The sequence below is a fragment of the Aedes albopictus genome, chromosome 3, assembly GCF_035046485.1.
Source record: "Aedes albopictus strain Foshan chromosome 3, AalbF5, whole genome shotgun sequence".
Classification (NCBI taxonomy): Eukaryota; Metazoa; Arthropoda; class Insecta; order Diptera; family Culicidae; genus Aedes; species Aedes albopictus.
In genome coordinates, this window is record NC_085138.1 from 160,938,534 (window position 1) to 160,959,050 (window position 20,517).

At 36.9% G+C, this 20,517-nt stretch overlaps 1 protein-coding gene across 1 annotated transcript in view; it reads right to left on the reverse strand.

Moving 5' to 3' along the window:
• The window catches only part of LOC109422687 (mucin-2), a 322,828-nt gene that overhangs the window by 265,302 nt on the left and 37,009 nt on the right, over positions 1–20,517 (reverse strand). The window lies entirely within an intron of this gene.

Sequence of the window (20,517 nt, forward strand, 5' to 3'; positions counted from 1 at the left end):
GGTATCATTTTCTCATTTTTTGACTTTTGATTTTTTATAACAAATCACGGAGTAATGTTTTCAACATCAGTTAACAAACGCAGTTAAAAGATGGATCAAGGCATATAGCTTTCCATAAACCATTTTTATCAAAATTTCATTTAAAAATGGATTTTATAAAACTGAAAAACATTTTCTACCAGAAAAAAAAAATCAGGAGACATCTTGATCCTTCATCTAAGCCCAAAATTCGTTTTTTTTAACGAAGAGACAATGTTAACAAAGTTCCGTTCTGCATCATTACATCATAGCTTATCTAGGGATCCCACCAAAAGTTCTTTTGTAGTATTGCTGTTTTAAAAAGTATGGAACAGACCTTTCAGAAGTAAGTGTACCTGGGATTGTGTTCAAGTTAAATGTTTTTTGAATCTGTATAACTACGTTAATAACATCCTGTGAAATATATGCATATTGGAAGCTTTTTTTAGAACATATAGATTTTCTTAAGGGCCCATATAGCCGAGGCGGTAAACGCACGGGTATTCAGCATGAGCATGACGGGTTCGATTCCCGGTCGGTCCAGGATCTTTTCGTAAAGGAAATTTCCTTGACTTCCTTGGGCATAGAGTATCTTCGTGCCTGCCACACGATATACGCATGCAAAATGGTCATTGGCAGAGGAAGCTCTCAGTTAATAACTGTGGAAGTGCTCATAGAACACTAAGCTGAGAAGCAGGCTTTGTCCCAATGAGGACGTTACGCCAAAAAGAGAGAGAGAGATTTTCTTAAAATCATTTAGGGCAGTTTTTGAAGAGTGTCTATTTTTCTTTAAAAAAAATATGTAAAACAAGTTTTGGAAATGAATAAAAAGATTAAAACAAGAAAAAAAAGCACAAAAAAGCATTTTTCTATTTCTTACCCACATTTATTCCAATATTTATGTGATTTTTTTCTATAAACATCTAGACATGATGAGGTATAAGCTGTTAAATATTGCATCGTTTATATTGACCGTTGAACCTTTTTGATATAGTTAAAATGACAACTTGTTGAGAATTACAATAATAAGGTATTTCATGTTCAATCTTTAAAAATTTGCACCAGGATATTTATCAGAAAATTGTTTGGAGAACAATCTAGTAATTTTATGAGAATTCCTACCGAAATTTTATTTAAAATACCTCTTCAATTAAAAAAGGAGCTACAGGACCTCAGTATAAAAATTACAAGCTAAATCAGCCTAAAGTTTGCTAGAAAAATTTCCATATCGATTTTTACAAAAAAAAACGTTGTCAATATTTTTTCAAAACTCCTCCAAAAAGATTCGTGAAATATTGTCCAGTAATTCAACTTTTTTAAATTTTTCTACAGATTTTTTTGTACTATAGCATAAAAAGGATGCATTCAGCTTTGCAAGTGGTCCAAATCTTCATCAGAAATCATTGATAAACCGATGATCAGGACCTCATAAAACATATTGAAGAAAATCCCTACAAGTGGATTCTGAAGGATTATATCAACAATATCCTAATTGAAAAGTCGTTCCATAGATTTCATAAAGAAATTCGAATGTGGATTTGATTGACTGCTAACGACTGCATTGACGAGTATTTCGCTTGTTTCACGACTCTTTCAGTCTATATTAAGCAGCTAAAACGCCTTTCGCATCTACTGTCCTACGTTTCGGTGTGTATTTCACCTTTTTCTGGGAATTTCCCAATTTATTTCTTTTAAGAAGTTTAGCTTTAAATGTTGATTAGTATTTTGTGTGACTTACAGAGGCTGCGTTTTGTTGTTGTGTGTGTATGAGCCTTGTCTGATATATTGCTGTCTATGATTTTTGTTGTTGGCGTTCCTCTACGGTGCATGTGTTCGAATACCTTTTGCGTTTACTGTATCGATTATTTTTTATATAAAAGCTTTGCACAAAATTCGAATGATAATCAAAACTACTTTGACAGAATTCTACATTTAAAGCCTAAACATGTAAAATTCTCGTAAACTTTCTTACAAAATAAACTTATAAAATCAATTCGATCAATTCTGGAACTTACCTGAAAATAAAGAAAAAATGATCAAGGTATTAGTGGATGTGAGTAATTTTATTTATAAATCTTTTCAGCGGAAGTGACAGTTATGTTTACCCAATACCAGACGACTGTTCTGCCCCCAATCGCATAACAGTACCATTTGACTTTTCATCACTTTTGAGTTAACGTTATGAATAGTCATCATTTTCGATGTACTTACGAAAACAATAATGTAAATTATGAATTTTTATGTCAATGTGTGAATAAAATACCAAGTCATGAGTGTCCCATATCAAAAGTACCCACATAGCATCGATTTTTGTGTCACGAAACATAAAACTGAACAACTTTGTAGTGATTGTAATATTTTTCACAGTTAAATATTCATGTGCAAAGCAATATGTGAAAGTTTCGAGATGATCGAAATATTTTTGCCGTTTTCTCAATTCTTACTTTTTACAAATGGGACTGTTATGCGAGTGGGGACAGTGTTTGTTGGACAAATAGAAAATACGTTCTCAAAATTGAAACCTTCGAGAGGAATTCGTACTAACGACCCTATGTGTGCAGAAAATAAGCGAAACCACCTTACAAATAAATGCTGATTAAAGCAAAAAAAATAAGGAAGGTGTACGCGGCTAGATTCGGGAGGTTTATTACCGGGAGTTTGTTATTCGCGCCGTAAACAGTGAGCGTGTCTAGTTTGAAAAAACCTTTTTAGATTCGAAAAATAAACATTGAGAGAAAAGTGAAGACAATACGAGCAGATAGTAGCTGTTACTAGTACAGATGCTGAAACAGGAAGAAATCGATGGCTGGATGCGATCGTCCGACGAGATGGAGCTTGGTGAGATCTTTCCAATTAATTCCTTGCACACTACATTGTTTTGTGAACATAAATTCACATTTTCAACAGTTCAACATGTGAAAAAATAATCGAAATAAAAATGGTGAATTCGGAAGAGAAGTGATTAAAACGATAAAACCGAAAAACCACATCATATTCAATATCCTATCATCGACCGGAAACGGATTGAGGTTTGAAGGCAGGACTTATCCATATAATATCAAAAAGCTTGCAATGATTTGGCCAGGTGTGTGGAGTTGAATGGATCTATTTTATTGTAGATAGCAGCAAAACCTCTTCCATTTCAACTTCTTCGAAACAGTGAATTTGAAGGTAAAAAGTAAAAATCGTTAACCTTAACAAATAGATAAAGTTCAAGAATTTCGTTCAACAGTTAACAAGCTTTTATTGACAGCCCTACTTTTGAAACATTTTATTAATAAAACAAAAGCATCGAAAGGTAATAGAACCAGTCAGTGTGAACTTGTTTTGATCAATTTCCAATGCCGCACCGGGTAAAATCAACCAATCAAGGTGGTGGCAGCATAAAATTGCAGAAAACTGATCATAATCGATCGGTTCTAGAGCTACCTACTTATTCGCCACTGACGTAGAGCATAGACCACGGAATTTGTAACTTTTTGAAAGTGATCGTACCAGAACCACCGGCAACCATAATATCAACAACAACACCAAATGAAACAAAACCGTAGTTGTAGGTGCTTACGCTCGATTGCTTGTGGCAGTTTCAGTTCAAGCCAGTCAGTGGATAGTGATTGTAAACAGACTGGGTTCTACCGCATGTGCCCCCAACTAGACATGGAGAGAATGTCGGAATCGAAACTAGTCGACTCAGGATGCCAGTGGTTAGCCAGAGCATAGTGGTTTCAATTGATCTGGGGGAGGGAAATCAATGAATATTTTTATGAATTTTAAACATTTTAAGGTGTAACATCAGAGTCATCTGTTTGCTTGGAAGAGCAAGTTTTTGTCTGTCAATAAAAAAAAATCCCTTGATCAGTAACTGTTGATGCACTGATATTGCACTATTGCTTGTAATGTATAATTTTACAAATTTCGAAAGAAAATAGTATGGAACGAGCTCACCATTTTAATCAACAATCCATTATCACTTTCCCATCATCAGTTCTCTGTGCGTTTCGAAACACATTGTTGCCTACTTTTCCAAAAACCCGGACCACTGTGCACTAACAGTGAGAATGTGCATTGTTGGTGGTGAGGGAGTTGGCTTAGGGTGCTAGAAGCACCAGCACGCGGTCGGTCATACTCGAATGGAGTACCGCGCGCGGCGACGACGACAACGGCTGAGTTGGATTCGGTGCTCCGGTTGTGAAGGTTCGTTTGCTCGAGATACCTATAGGTATTTGGTATGCAGGCGCTATTGAACCGTCGTCCGTCCGTGTTTTCTGCAGTCACCAACCAACCAACCACCGCCAACGGAATGGCTCCACTTGCTCGCTTGCCATATTGCATCAAAGCTGCTCTCAAACAAAGTCACCCAACGAGGCGATGACGCGAGACTTGGGTCTCGCGGTAGTGGTGTCGATTTCTATTCCGATGTTTACGCTGATTAGGTGGGGGATGGGGGGTAAAGCGTGTTTATAGATGCAATCTATAGTGATCAACATAATTCAATGCACTGATTGAAAGGTGACACATTTGATTTTCATAAACAGGCAACTGGTTTGAAGAATTTGACTTTTTCATGGCTTCGAGTCTTTCCATCTTAAAAGATCCTCTGACCCCAGTCTCCCCTACCAGTAACAACCAGGGCTCTCTCTCACTCTGCCAGTTCTTCTAGTTCAGCTAACACCGGGGCTTAGTGAAAGAGCTTAAGTCACCATCGTCGCCGTCATCGTCGTCGTCGTCGTAAGTGCACGCTGACTGCTTCTAATGTGCGCTTGGTATCTACTACGACTACTGACTATAGGACTATAGGCAAGGCAGGTATGTGAACTATGAGGGAGTGGTAAATGGAAGCGAATCGAGGTTGATGCAAGCCCAAACCAATCCTTAAAAACAACCGTGCTTGACTGGATCTAAATACGTGATAGATCAAGCGAGCTTCTTGTGCTTGTGTAGTGCCTTTGAGAATGCGAGAAGCACTCTGCTGGGTACTTAAATTAGATGCTTTTGTTCTGCTGATTGTTGTTAGGAAACGAATGCCATCCGATTTGCACCGCGCGGGCGCGCGGAGGCCATGATATTGGAGGAGAAAAAGGATTGTCACTAGTTCATTTGAAGACGACGACGACGACAGAATAGCATTACCGCTGTGGAAGGTGATGATGATGATGCTGTACCATATTGTGTCGTTCTCAGAGGGCAACCGCTGCTGATGGTATTGGAATGTGCAATAGGAGCAGCATGACTTGGCATCACGCGAATAATCGTGTCAAGACGCTTGACATTGTTTTGGTCGATACACTGTTGCCATTTAGAATGTCTTGAATGTGAATTCTTAAATTTGCTATCTCGAGTTCAGCTGTTGAAGATTGGTAGCATTTGTGTTTTGTTTCGTTTATTATTTGTTTTATTTTATTTCATTTCAATCCATTTTATTCCATTTCCTTTCCATTCCTTTCCTTTCCTTTCCTTTCCTTTCCTTTCCTTTCCTTTCCTTTCCTTTCCTTTCCTTTCCTTTCCTTTCCTTAAGGCAAAACTGGAAGCATTTCTTCACTTTTTGGTTTTTGATTTTTTATTAAATAACGAAGCAATATTTTCAAAATCGGTTTTCGTACACATGTAGAGTATGGATCGGGGTATCTTCTTATTTTTTTTTTTTTGTTGTGGAAAATGTTTTTCGTTTTTGCAGAAACCATTTTTGAACAAAATTTCACAACAAAATGGTTTCTGCAAAAACGGTAAACATTTTTCACCACCAAAAAATTCAGAAGATTCCTTGTTCCATACTCTACATGTGTACGAAAACCGATTTTGAAAATATTGCTTCGTTATTTAATGAAAAATTAAAAAACAAAAAAATGAAAAAATGGTTTCGCCTTAAGATTTTTTTCAGAACTTTTTTACAAAATCTTTCACAAACTCTTTCAGTAATTCATGCAGGGATTCCTTCGACATTTTCTTCAGAAATTCCAACAGAAAATCTCCCACGAAAACCTTCACGGATTTTTTCGATCAAAAATCTTCCAAGGATCCGACCAGAAGCACCTAACAAGATAATAACAAAATTATAACAGTCTTTGTTAGAAATAACAGAAGTTGATATAATTTTATTGTTAGGGTTTTTTGGGTGAATAATCATAACAAAATCGTAACCAAATTTGTTATCATTTTAGAAACAAAATTAAAACAAAATCTGCTTTATTTACTCAAACAGAATTATAACAACATTTGCTATATTATACATTATAAATTAATTTCGTGACACATTTATTGCAATCTTTGTTATATTCAAGGGTTTTATAACAAATCCTGTAACAAATTTGTATTGAAATATATAACAGAACTTATTATAATTTTGTTATGATTTCGCATTTTAGTCTAACAAGATTTGATATAATCTTATTGTGATAATATCTCAACTTGTTAAAATTTAAATTAGGACGAGTTGTGTTAGATTTTTTGTAATATTAACTACTAACGCTACATGTTTTATAACAACCGTTGTTACAAAATCCTTGTAATAAAATAACACAAACTGTAATAATTTTGTTTTGAAACACGAATAGGATACCATCGGTGAAGTACTAGATTTGTAGTAGTGAGATAAATTTTTGTTTGGGGAAAGTTTTTGAGAAAAACTCCCGCAAATTCTTACACGGATTCCTTTGAAATTTTTTCAGAGATTGCAACGAAAAACCGCCGACGAATTCCTACACGGATTTTTTTGAAAATACTACCAAGGATTCAATCGGGAGTTTTATTCAGGGTTTGCTTCAAAAAGTCCTCCGGGGGATTCTAAAAAAAATTCACTAAGGAATTCCTCCAGAAATTTCACAAAGAGTTTCGTTAAAAGTTTTGCCTAGATTGCACCACAAATTTCTCCATCATTGTCTTCAGAAATTCCTCCAGAGATTCTTTTAAAATTTTTCCAAAGAGTCTTTCAGAAATTTCTCTGGATATTTATTTTTTCCAGTAGATTCATCAGGAACAAAACCTACTACGAATTCCTACACACGGATTTTTTAAATACATCTTCCAAGGATTCATTCGGTAATTTTATTCCAGGGATTTCTTTAGAAAGTTCTTCAGAGGTCCATAGGAAGGTACGATTTTCGACAAAGTTGTTCAGGATTACGAGTACTCCTTGGTCATGAAGAGCATAGTTCCGAATTTTACCACCACGAGACGCTAGTGTACATAGTCACTTCCGGTTCGACTATGGTAAGTTATAGCACGAGATTTAAACCAGATAGGAAGGTACGATCTTTGGCAAAGTTGTTCAGGACTACGAGTACTTTCAGGTCATGAAGAGCATAGTTCCGAATTTCACCACCACGTGGCGCTAGTGTACATAATCACATGCGGTTCGACTTTGGTGTGATATAAAACGAGATTGAAGCCACATAGGAAGGTACGTTCTTTGGCACTATTGTTCAGGACTACGAGTAGCTTCAGGTCATGGAGAACGTAGCTCCGTATTTCACCACCAAGTGGCGCTAGTGTACATAGTTACTTCTGGTTAGATTTTGGTGGGATATAGCACGATATTGAAGCCAGATAGGAAGGTACGATCTTCGGCAAAGTTATTCAGGACTACGAGTTCTTCTTGGTCATGAGGAGCATAGTTCCAAATTTCATCACCACGTGGCACTAGTGTACATAGTTACTTCTGGTTCGACTTTGGTGGTTTATAGCACGAGATTGAAGCCATATAGGAAGGTACGATTTTCGACAAAGTTGTTCAGGACTACGAGTTCTTTTAGGTCATGAGGAGCATAGTTCCGAATTTCACAACCACGTGGCGCTAGTGTACATAGTCACATGCGGTTCGACTTTGGTGGGATAGAAAACGAGATTGAAGCCACATAGGAAGGTACGATTTTTGGCAAAGTTGTTCAGGACTACGAGAACTTCTTGGTCATGAAGAGCAGCTTCTAAGTTTAAGGATCAAGGATCCAGTCATTTCAGGAACACTTTGAAAATATTCCCCAAGAATATCTTCGGAACTATGCTCTCCATGACCTGGAAGTTCTCGTAGTTGACTATGTACACTAGCGTCACATGGTGGTGGAATTCAGAACTATGCTCTTTATGACCATGATTCTGGTTGAAATAGTTCCTAGAATTTTCTACAGAAATTTTCCAAGAGATTTTTCTAGGAATATTTACGGAGGTTTATCCTTAAGCTTCTCCAAATATTCCTTCAGGATTTTTCAGAAAAGAAGGGATTTTTTCTTAATTTTGTTTAAAATTATAAAATATTAATTACTATGTTTTAAATTGCCACCAGGTGTTGAGAGTTTTTTAGGAATTTCATCAGGGACTTCTTCAGAAATTCTTACATTGACTTCTTTCAAAAATTTCTCATTGGGATTCTTTCTAAAACATGCATTTCATCAGAAATTCCCTCAATAATTGTTTCATGGATTCCATGGATTCTTGGATTCTTTTCCAAAGTCTTCCGCAAATTCTTTCGGAAATAAATCCATGAAATCCTTCAAAGATTCTCTCAAAAATTCCTTCAGCGATTGCTTCAGGAATTCTTTCAGTAATTACCTCGGGAATACGTACATTGAATCACCGAAGTTCTCCAAAGATTTTCAAAATTTAAAAAAAAAATCTCAGAAACGTTGTTTGTGAGGTTTGTCCGATTGATATGCTATCTTTGGCAATATTTTAGGCAACTTGTGAGACTTTGTGGAGAACGTATACACTGTTGACTCAATTATCTGAAAAAGGTATTTTTGATTTTTTTTTATATGTGATGGGAGATAACCAATACAGTTTATTGTACTATGGGTCAGGATGGAGAAATGTAGGATTTACGTTTCTATGTGGATATTAATATATTCCTGCGAATGGTTTTACATAGATACAGGGGATAGACAAAATGATCGGGACTGGCAAAATTTTCACTTTTCAAAAAATGTTCTATTAGCTGTAACTTTTCGAAAAGTGCATCAAATATTTTCAATTTTTGTGTAAGTTCCTTAACTTGTTGTGTATCAGTGGACAAAATTTGGAAAAGATCGGACAATTCTTCACGAAGTTATAAAGATTTTTGAAAAAGATAAAATTATCTGATAGCCAGCTTTGAAACGATGTTGATATTTTGGATAATTTGGTGTTTTATTAGAAAAATAATCTAATCGTTATAATTTTCTTCCGTGTTAAGAATATTAAGTAAAGTCAATGGTTTCCCATAGCTCATTATATAAGTCATAAATGGTCAAAATTTTATTGCATTCGGTTCATTGAATCCGGAGATATAACAGCTCAAAGTTGGCTATCGGATAATTATAACTTTTTCAAATATCTTTATAACTTCGTGAAGAATTTTCCGATCTATTCCAAATTTTGTCCACTGATACACAACTAGTTAAGGAACTTACAGTGAAAATTTGAAAATATTTGATGCACTTTTCGAAAAGTTACAGCTAATAGAACATTTTTTTAAAAAGTGAAAATTTTGCCTGTCCCGATCATTTTGTCTATCCCCTGTATATGTTCAAATGAGTGTAATCAGTTTCGTACCTTTTAATTCCGCCCTATGTTGCTTATCCTTTGACAAATCCTTTGTCCTTAATCCTTAATCCTTTGTCAAAGGATAAGCAACATAGGGCGGAATTAAAAGGTACGAAACTGATTACACTCATTCGAAGAGGGCAGTGGTGCTCAGGCTGGAGGATACCGCGGGCCAAATTTGCAATTCGGGATCGACCTGCGGGCCGCATAAAACATCGTTGCACAAAAACAACAAAAAGTACAATTCTAAAGCACATTTATTTAAAATCTTAACTGTTCAGAACTTGTGTAAGGGTCAAACTTTATATTCTATTGCCCTTCGTGAAGTTCAATTTAGATTCATAAGTTTGGTTGAGAAAAACGTTTGAGCTTCAAATTGAAATTCAAACAAACAATTTAGAAGTTTCCCCTAGAATTAGCTTGAAGCCACTTCAAGAACTTGTCAAGCAGCTTTTACAAGAATTTCTTTCGAATCGCTCCAAAAAGGTTTGCTGGAATTTTTCCTGAAATTTCTTGCGGCGTTGCTCCACAAAGTTTTCGAGAAATTTCTTGAAGTTTCTTTTAGTTTTTCTAGAATTCTCTTGGAATACCTCCAAGAACTACTCTTAGATTTGCCTTTGTAACTGCCCTGAAGTTACTTCAGGAATTCCTCATTAATCGTTTCCAAGAATTTCTCCTAGATTAGCTTCCGGATTTTTCCGAAATTTTTCCAGGAGTTTCTTGAAGATTTTAGTAAATTCTTTCCATAAGTCTCTTTTAAAGTTGATGAAATACTTCATCATTAAATTTCTTCAAAAATTATTTAGATTTTTAACAATTGTTTCCGGAAGTTTCTTCAACATTATCTTCTAAAGTTGCTGCATAAGTTGCTTCAAATTTATTGTTCAAATTTTCCTCAGGCGTTCTAGGCATCTTTTGTGTTTTGATGCAGTTGATCCTGAAATCTTGTTTGTAGTTACTCCTGAAAATTCTCTTTATTCTAAAGTTGTTTGAGAAATTTCTGTTAGAGTGGCACCAGAACATTTTTCTAGGAGATGCTCCTTATTTCCATGCAGTATCGCCACAACTTTCTCATTGAGTTTCTTCAGATTTATTTTCTCCAGGATGATTTGAGTTTCTCCATATATTTCGCTTAGAGTTGCTTAAAATATTTCTCCTGTAATGTTTCCTGGAGCTCCTCCAAAAATGTATCCAAAAGTTTCTCCAAAAGGGCACAGGAGACGCTTTAGGAATCTCGCCTGAGATTTTTTCTTTAGGTTCGTTCAGGAGTTTCGCTTGGACAATTCAAATTGGATTCGTACCGTCGTGCGGGGCTACTTTTGAAATGCGGGGCTACTTCGGACACTTTTGAATATGGATTTTTTGAATTCAAAATATGGTTCAAATCTGTTTGAGGTCTTAGGAACTATTATAAAGCAATAGTTTTCCTTTCATTTGGTTGAAATTATTTTTCAAACAGACCGTTTATTACTTGTCAGGACGCGAAAAAACATCGAATAAACCAATATAATATACATAACGTATCAGAACATTTGGTCTGTAGGCATTGTTTCTACAGTTCATAAATTTCAAAGGGTTGATCAATTCATTCAAAATGTATCAACGTAGTATATACAATCGAATATTTGTAACGTTATACGTTATAAATGACCGTTTCATCCAAATAAAGGATTGATGGTCCCTTTTTTTCAGGCTATCTATATAGCAATATCACGCTGCTCATAATACCAAAGGTAGCACAGAACCATCTTAAAACGCATATTTTTATTGAAATTATGTATGATACAGTATACTACAGTATTGGTAAAACGTAGTTTTCCAAATAACCCTGGAATTTGAAATGCAGTTTTGTTATAGATAAAAATGTCCAAAGTAGCCCCCATCCGGTTCTATATGAGATGTACCCGATCGGTGTATGAACAACTTTTTTGTTTATTGATGGATTTAGCTCAAACTTTGCATACATCCTACATACATACTCACAATTATTGTGTATAAAAATTGCGGAAATTCATTCACTAGTCTGGGAGTTATAATGTCATAAAGTTGAAAAACCATGAAAAAGTGTATAAAGAAGCCCCGCACGACGGTATGTTTTGTTTTGAAAAATGTGTGAGTCTTATAATAGAAATTTAAACAAACAGTAAAAATTAAACAATATTGGCAACCAAGTTGGGATTTGTTGAGAATTTTGTCAAAAACTTCGTGCTTTGTGTTTTTATGTTCTTCGGAAAGGCGAAATGTGAAATATTTGCTCAGCGTTGATTGACAGCGTTGATTAAACACGCTTTTTAAATGATTCAATATTACATTTTTAACAAACTTTCATTTGATTCGTACCACTTATATTGTTCGTGCAGTTGAAAATCGGAATTTTTGACACGCGAAAATCGATTTTTCTCCTGAACCGTGTGTCGGAGGTACGGCGGGCATAGTGCGCGTGATAGAGGGCCAGGTCCGCTGTCCAGCGCTCTACGTCCGACGTTAGGTTTCGCGTATGGATTTCGAGAAAACTCGACTGTCGGGTGTGGGGAAACTTCGGGTTTCAACCGCGACGACAATAAATAACTATAAGCTGGCTTCGTGACTTAGCTGAAATGCCGGAATATTTCGGAGTTGCGATTTCGAATCTTACCAGAACGGATTTTTCTTTTTTGTGTTTGTGTTCAACACTGTGAAAATTGATCAGCAATTTTTTTTTGTTTGATTTCTTAATAAATTTAACGAGTTATTTCAAACAATCGTTCAAAAAGTTCGATTCGTCTTAAAGTACTCCGCGGGCCGCATCTTAAGGCTTGGAGGGCCGCATGCGGCCCGCGGGCCGCAGGATGAGCACCATTGACTTAGAGGGTTCGAAAAGTCGGTACAAGATCATAGATATATGTGTTAATTTACATGTTTGCATTCCAGTTCCGGAGATTTTAATCACTAAGTGTTAATGTACATAAGTGGGATTTTGCCTATTTTGACTTACGTTTGTCTCGTTGTGCAATACCTGTGGATCTCGGTCTGTAAAGGTCATGCGATGCAGTCGCGATCTGATCTTAGTTCTTAGCTGAGAAGTTACAATTATCCGTACTTGACACTCGACCGTACTAAAACATTCTAGATTTAAGTATTTTAACGATATTTAAGCTCATACGATTTACCTTTGCATGTAGGTTCTAGGTGTTAGTAGATCTTAGATTACAATTTTTGCACAAAACTTAATGCGATCACTGCAGGAGAGTATGTTAATAGAATAATTAAATTTCAGCGTAGAATAAGTTCAAGAAATATTACCAGAGTTTAATGCACTGATTATGATCGAATTTTGTAATAATAATTGTACTAAATCGCAATTTTAGGAATAATTTTAGGAACACGTGAACACTGTTGCTGTGAGTACATACAATACATACAATAGCGAGTCAGTTTGTGACGTTCGACCAATGTCCACGGAGAAGAAGGTGCCGTACTATACCTGCGTTTACTGATGTTCGTGAGGATTAGGGAAGTTAGATGGAGGTGCGCTCCTACAATGCCAGAGGCGTAGTCAACAGCAACAAAAAGGTAAAATTTTGCTAAATGCTACTGCTTTCGAGATACAGCGATTTTACAATAGAATTGATTGAAAATATTCAGTTTTCGGTCGTTTTCGATTATTTTACAAATCCTGAAGGATTTTTTTCGGGAAGGTGAGCAAAAACGTTAAAAAAATGGACTGAGTTCGATCAGAAATTTCAAATGCTTCATAAAATTAAGGAAACGATCCAGAATTAGGAAAATATCCATTGAAACATTGAAAATAATCCATAAATTTTAGGAAATATACCATGAAATATGGGAAATGATCCTGAAAATTGAGAAAATTATTAATTGAAGAAATCAGTAACAAATTTTGAAAACGACGTATAATCAATGGTGTAGCATTGATTATACGTCGTTTCACGACCTATATAATGAAGGACATAATACATCATTAATAGGAAGAGATCCATAAAAAAATTAGAAACGAACCATGAAATATTGAAAATGATCGATAAAATATAAGAAAAGCCCATAAATTTGAGAAAATGTTAAAAAATAGTAAACGATCCATGATTTCATCAAAAATAGAAAATTGATAAAATGCTTCATAAAATTGAGGTAATCATCCATAAAATTTAGGAACCGATCCATTAACTATAGGGAATAATCCATAAAATTAAGGAAATTATCCTTAAATAGAATAGCATCAATAAAATTGGTTGAATGATTCAAAAAATTGAAAAAAAAAAAACAATAAAATATGGTTTTATGGAATTTTGAAGAATTATCATGGCATTTTTTCATGGATCATTCATTACTTTCTCTATGTATTCAAAAGAATATTTTCCCTTGAAATGGTTTTGAGGAGGTTACCTCCAACACTTATTCGGGAGTGTACATCCACTGAGCACAAGTAAAATAATCGTTCTATTGAAAGTGACATAAGCACCAGTTTCTGGGATAATTTTGTATGATTTTTCCCAAAAAAAAAAACGAAAAGCACTTATTCATAGCGGAGGAGCCTGACGTCCCACGACTACGACCGTGACAGAGCAGCCCAAGCACCCAAGCCGGTGCACACTTGAAGTGCATTGTATGTGCGCACGTATAGTACGTGTTTGCACTGTTCAGTGTTCATCGATGAGTTGTTGTTTGGCCTTTACGCGATCGGCGCTCTGGCTTGAGTTGAAAGTTGTTGCAGGTATCTCGGTACCTATGTGCGCGCACTGCTGGCTGCAGCATTACATGCAAAACATTGATGCGCGCGATTGTCGATTGTCGGTCGATTCCGAGCGGATGGTACTTAACATTGAAGCCACTCACATCGACTAGACATGGCGAGAGAGGCCAATCGAGTGGACCTGACGGCGGGAAAACAATACCGAATCCTCTGTGGATCGGATGCTTTAGGAGGCCCGCTAAGGTATATAGGGTTTCCTGCTGAAGAGGGGTTCTCCAATTACCGTAAGAATTAGTGCAGATACTAGACTGAGCGACCAGTAGTGCAGTGATGAATGCGTGAGATGTGAAGGTGACACTGTACCTGAAGAAGTCTCTGGTGCCACTTGGTGTTGGCTTTCAAGAAGGTTTTTTGGGTACGTAAGTGGAACAATGTGTAATGTGCAGGATATGAGACTAGATCAGAGGAAGGTCACCAGAAGTCGATGGTTTTTAGAACCAATGATATGCATTAGTATAGCTTTGCTACACCAACGTATTTTAACGTGAGAACTTTCACTTTCAAATTCTATTCTACGGCTTGCATACAGATCGAGTAAGAAGCTGAAATAGGACGCAGATTTGGGTCTTCTTCTTATTCTTCTTTTTGTGGCTCTACGTTCCTTGTAGAGCTTGGCCTGCCTCACTTCAACTCAGTGTTCTTTGAGCACTTCCACAGTTATTAATTGAAAGGGCTTCCTTTGTCTACCATTGCATGAATTTGTATATTGTGATGCAGGTACAATGATACACTATGCCCAGGGAGACGAGGAAATTTTCCCGACCAGAACGGGAATCAAACCCGCCGTCTCCGGATTCGGGATCCATAGCCTTAACCACTAGGCTAACTGGAGACTGGTATATAGATAAAGATATTGAAATTCGTAGATACTCAAGTAACATTTTTAGGTTAACTTGATTTGAAATGGTTCTTAGAACCATCATTAAACCAAAATAAGGTTTTATAACGGTTCTCAAAATTTCTTCAAGACTTATTGGTCATCAAAATGTTATTTTAGTAAGTACCTCATTATAAAGATTGTGTATCCTGAATACCATTTAGAAAACACAGGTTGATACGCGAAACATTATCATCCAACGTTGAATAATATTTCGTTACGAAACTCATATTCGCATTACGTTACAACCAGTTCACACAATAGGAAGAAAGTGACAAATCACTTTCAACTATGACACCAAACCACGGCCCGCCGTCCACCGGCCACCGTTGTTGTTGGCGGCATGATAAATAATTATCAGGTTCCGCAATCCTCCTCATACCAACCGACGACGACGATGATGATGATGATGATTGTTAAACCAGTAGCAGACAGACACTCGTTTCATTTTCCTTTCTTTCCACCTATCTGTCGGCCGGTCAGCCGTAAATAGTTTATGACTCTTGTTGGTGAGTTTTGAAGCTTGTAGGGAAGGCAGATGCGATACGGACTTTGATGCCGGGCCGGGCGGGACTATAACAACATACGACGTAAGATATTCGAATCAGTATCTCTCGGTGGGTATGCAGATTTTGGTTCACTTGATCCGGTTTTGCTGGACCGGCTCTATTTCTGGACCCAATCACGTTGAAGGAAACATAATATTATGATGGGATGAAAAACAGGTATCGCTGCAGGACAAAATTTTTGGTTCATTTGTCCCGTACACCAGAAATGTAGTATCAATTTTCAAATCCTTCTAGTCAAAAATGCAAACCATGCTGGGTACTACCTATAAGCCAGCAAAGTTTGTGCTAACCGCAACAGTGGACCGGACGTATACCGCCGAGTCCATGTCGTGTCGAGTCGGTCAACGCGCTTGATTGAACATATTTTGCTTACGAAACCGAACATCGCACCCGAGTCTCCGCGGTGCGGCGGTGGAGTTGGTTGCTTCGGTATTGATTATATCACTTTGGGTGCCAATCCAACAACACATAAAGATATCAGAAATTCTTCAGTTTTTTTTTCGCAACCCCCCTTTCCGACTCCGTAACCTAATGGCGGTGGTTTGTGGGTTACTGAGGCGTTTTTTTTTTGTCAGTTCATTTCTACTTACACTAAGCAGCTCTTTGGAGACAAATTTCTTAAACTATTCAAAGTAATCGCTGTTCACAATTACAATTGTCAAAGACTTCGATTCGGCTCCGTCAAGTTTCGATACATTTGAGTCCACTAGATTTGGAGTGGCTTTCGATTGGTATTGTAATGACTTTGAACTGGCTTTAGACATGATTTGGATATCTTTTGGATTTATTTTGGATTGGCTTTAGATTGACTTTGGGCAGGCTTTGGATTGGCTTGGGATTGGCTTTATATTGGCTTTGGATTAGCCTTTGATTAGCTTTGGATTGGGTTTGGATTGGTTTTGGATTGGCTTAGAATTGGCTTGGGTGAGCTTTTAATTGGCTTTGAATTGGCTTTGGATTGACTTTGGATCGGCTTTGGGTTGACTTTCTATTGGCTTTTTGATTGGTTTTGGATTGGCTTTGAATTGACTTTGGCCTTGGGTTGGCTTTGGATTGACTTTGGATTGCCTTTGCATTGGCTTTGGATTAACCTTTGATTAGCTTTGGGTTGGGTTTGGATTGGTTTTGGATTGGCTTTGAATTGGCTTTGGATTGGCTTTGGATTGGCTTTGAATTGGCCTTGGATAAGCTTTTAATTGGCTTTGAATTGACTTTGGATTGGCTTTGGATTGGCTTTGGATTGGCTTTTTGATTGGCTTTTGATTGGCTTTTGATTGGCTTGGGATTGGCTTTGAAGTGACATTTGATTGGCTCTAGATTGGTTTGAGATTGGTTTTGAATTGGCATTGAATTGGCTTTGGATTGACTTAGGATTTGCTTTGGATCGGCCAAATGATCTGGAACTGGATTAGCTTTGGATTGGCTTTGAATTGGCCTTGGATTAGCTTTTTATTAGCTTTAGATTGGCTTAGGATCGACTTTGGATCGGCTTTGGGTTGACTTTGGATGTATTTGCTTTGGATTGGCTTTGAATTGGCTTTTGGATTCTACTTACACTAAGCAGCTCTTTGGAGACAAATTTCTTAAACTATTAAAAGTAATTACTGTTCACAATTACAATTGTCAAAGACTTCGATTCGGCTCCGTCAAGTTTCGATACATTTGATTGGCTTTGACTTGGCTTTGAATTGGCTTTGGATTGGCTTGGGATTGGCTTTGGATTGACTTTGGATTGACTTTGGATTGACTGTGAATTAGCTTTGGGTTTCTTTGGATTGACTTTGGATAGGCTTTGAATTGGATTTGATTGGCTTTGGATTTGCTTTGGATTGAATTTGGATTGGCTTTGAATTGCCTTTGGCTTTGAGTTGGCTTTGGATTGGCTTTGGATTGGCTTTGGATTAGCCTTTGATTAGCTTTGGATGGGGTTTGGATTGGTTTTGGATTGGCTTTGAATTGACTTTGAATTGGCTTCTGATTGGCTTTGAATTGGCTTTGGATTGACTTTGGATCGGCTTTGGGTTGACTTTTTATTGGCTTTTTGATTGGTTTTGGATTGGCTTTGCATTGACTTTGGCTTTGGGTTGGCTTTGGATTGCCTTTGGATTGGCTTTAGATTAGTCTTTGATTAGCTTTGGATTTGGTTTGGATTGGTTTTGGATTGGCTTTGAATTGGTTTTGGATTGGCTTTGAGTTGGCCTTGGATAAGCTTTTGATTGGCATTGAATTGACTTTGGATTGGTTTGGGATTGGCTTTGGAATGGCTTTGGGTTTGCTTTTTGATTGGCTTTTGATTGGCTTTGGATTGGCTTTGGATTGGTTTTGGATTGGCTTTTGATTGGCTTTGGATTGACTTTGATTGCCTTCAATTTGACTTTGGATTGGCTATGGATTGGCTTTGCATTGGTTTTGGATTGGCTTTGGGTTGGCTTTAGATTGGCTTTTGATTGGCTTTGGATTGGCTTTGGATTGGCTTTGGATTGGCTTTGGATTGACTTTGGATTGGCTTTAGATTGGCTTTGGATTGACTTTGGATTGGCTTTAGATTGGCTCTGGAATGGCTTTGGAATTACTTTGAATTTGCTTTAGATTGTGTTTTGATTGCCTTCAAATTGGCTTTGGATTGGCTATGGATTGGCTTTGCATTGGTTTTGGATTGGCTTTTGGAATGGCTTTGGATTGGCTTTAAATTGGCTTTGGATTGGCTTTGGATTGGCTTTGGATTGACTTTGGATTGGCTTTGAAATTACTTTGAATTTTCTTTAGATTCGGTTTGATTGCCTTCAGTTTGGCTTTGGATTGCTTTGGATTGGCATTGGATTGGCTTTGGATTGGCTTTGGATTGGCTTTGGATTGGCTTTGGATTGGCTTTGGATTGGCTTTGGATTGGCTTTGGATTGGCTTTGGATTGGCTTTGGATTGGCTTTGGATTGGCTGTGGATTGGCTTTGGATTGGCTTTGAAATGGCTTTGGAATTATTTTGAATTTGCTTTAGATTGTGTTTTGATTGCCTTCAGATTGGCTTTGGATTGGCTTCGAGTGGCTTTCGAGTGGCTTTCGAGTGGCTTTGGATTGGCATTGGATTGACCTTGGATTGGCTTTAGAATTATTTTGAATTTGCTTTAGATTGTGTTTTGATTGCCTTCAAGTTGGCTTTGGATAGGCTTTGGATTGGCTTTCGATTGGTTTTGGATTGGCTTTGGATTGGCTTTCGAGTGGCTTTCGAGTAGCTTTGGATTGGCTTTGGATTGGCCTTGGATTGGCTTTAGAACTATTTGCTTTAGATTGTGTTTTGATTGCCTTCAAGTTGGCTTTGGATTGACTTTGGATTGGCTTTTGATTGGTTTTGGATTGGCTTTCGAGTGGCTTTGGATTGGCTTTGGAATAACTTTGAATTTGCTTTAGATTGGGTTTTAATTGCCTTTAGATTGGCTAGAATTTGCTTTAGATTGGCTTGGATGTTAATCAAAAATTTCTCAGGAGTCACTTTTGGAAATCCTGTGGAAATTCCTCGTTGAATTTCTGCAAGTATATCTTCAAAAACTCCTCTAGATTTGATAAATTTATTCGCAGTGCTGAAAAATTCATTTCGCCATATCTAAATTCAATCACCTACAGCTCATTTAAGAAGCTGAACCTGAGAATATGGTATATGAAAAACTTGTGCGGCTAGACCAGTTCTGCAAGAAAGTCACGGAAAAACCGCTATTTTTCGAATATTTAAGGTAAATGTCACGGACTACTTTTGAAAAATGCCAAATGATATTCACCGTGAATATCATTAAGCATATTTCGAAGGTAGCCCGTGACATTTACCTTAAATATTCGAAAAATAGCGGTTTTTCCGTGACTTTCTTGCAGAACTGTCTAGCCGCACAAGTTTTTCATATACCATATTCTCAGGTTCAGCTTCTAAAATTAGCAGTAGTTGATTGAATTTTGATATGACGGAATGAATTTTTCAGCACTGCTTATTCGTCAAGGATGCCAACAGGAGTTACTACGAATGTTTTTGAGAAAATCTTAAGGAATTTTCCGGCAAATTCAACAACCTTCCTGAAGATTTCTACAGCAATTACACTGAAAATTTCTTCGCGGGCTCCACAAAAACTCCTCCAAAAATGTAATCAGAAAATTCTTCGAGCATTCTTCTAGGGGTTTTTCTGAAGATTCCTTTCAAAATTGCTTCAAGCAATATTCCGAAAATTTATTCAAGAACTCCTTTTGGGATTGCTCTAAGAATTTCTCCAAAGATTCTCGTAAAATATATTTTTAGAAATTTGTTCAGAAATGGTTTTATACAATTAGAAAACTACTTTATAAGATTCCAGCAATTTTCATAAAAGATTGTTCAGAAATTCTAATCCTGAACGAGAGACGAACCAGCCAAGGGCTGAAAGTCTCTCTAATAAAGACAAATCAATCAACCAATCCTGAACGATTGTTAAGAAATTAAATATTCCTCATAAAGGATTGTTCATAAATTCCAGAAATTCTCCAGGAATTCATCCGAGAATTTTCCAAGAAATTGCTCCGAGAATGTCTTCAGGAATTCCTCCAAGGATTTCTCTGGAAATCGTACAAGGATCTCTCCGAGGATTACATTATAAAAATCCAGCCAGGATTTCATAAGGAATTGCTCCAAAAATGTCTCCATTTATTCCCAAGAGTATTTCTTTAGTAGATCCTCCAGAGTTCCTCTAGGAATTTCTCCGATATGTTTTCCTAAGTTTCCTTTGAGAAATTCTTTGGAATTTCCTTCTTAAAATGTCTCCTGAATATCTCCAAAAAAT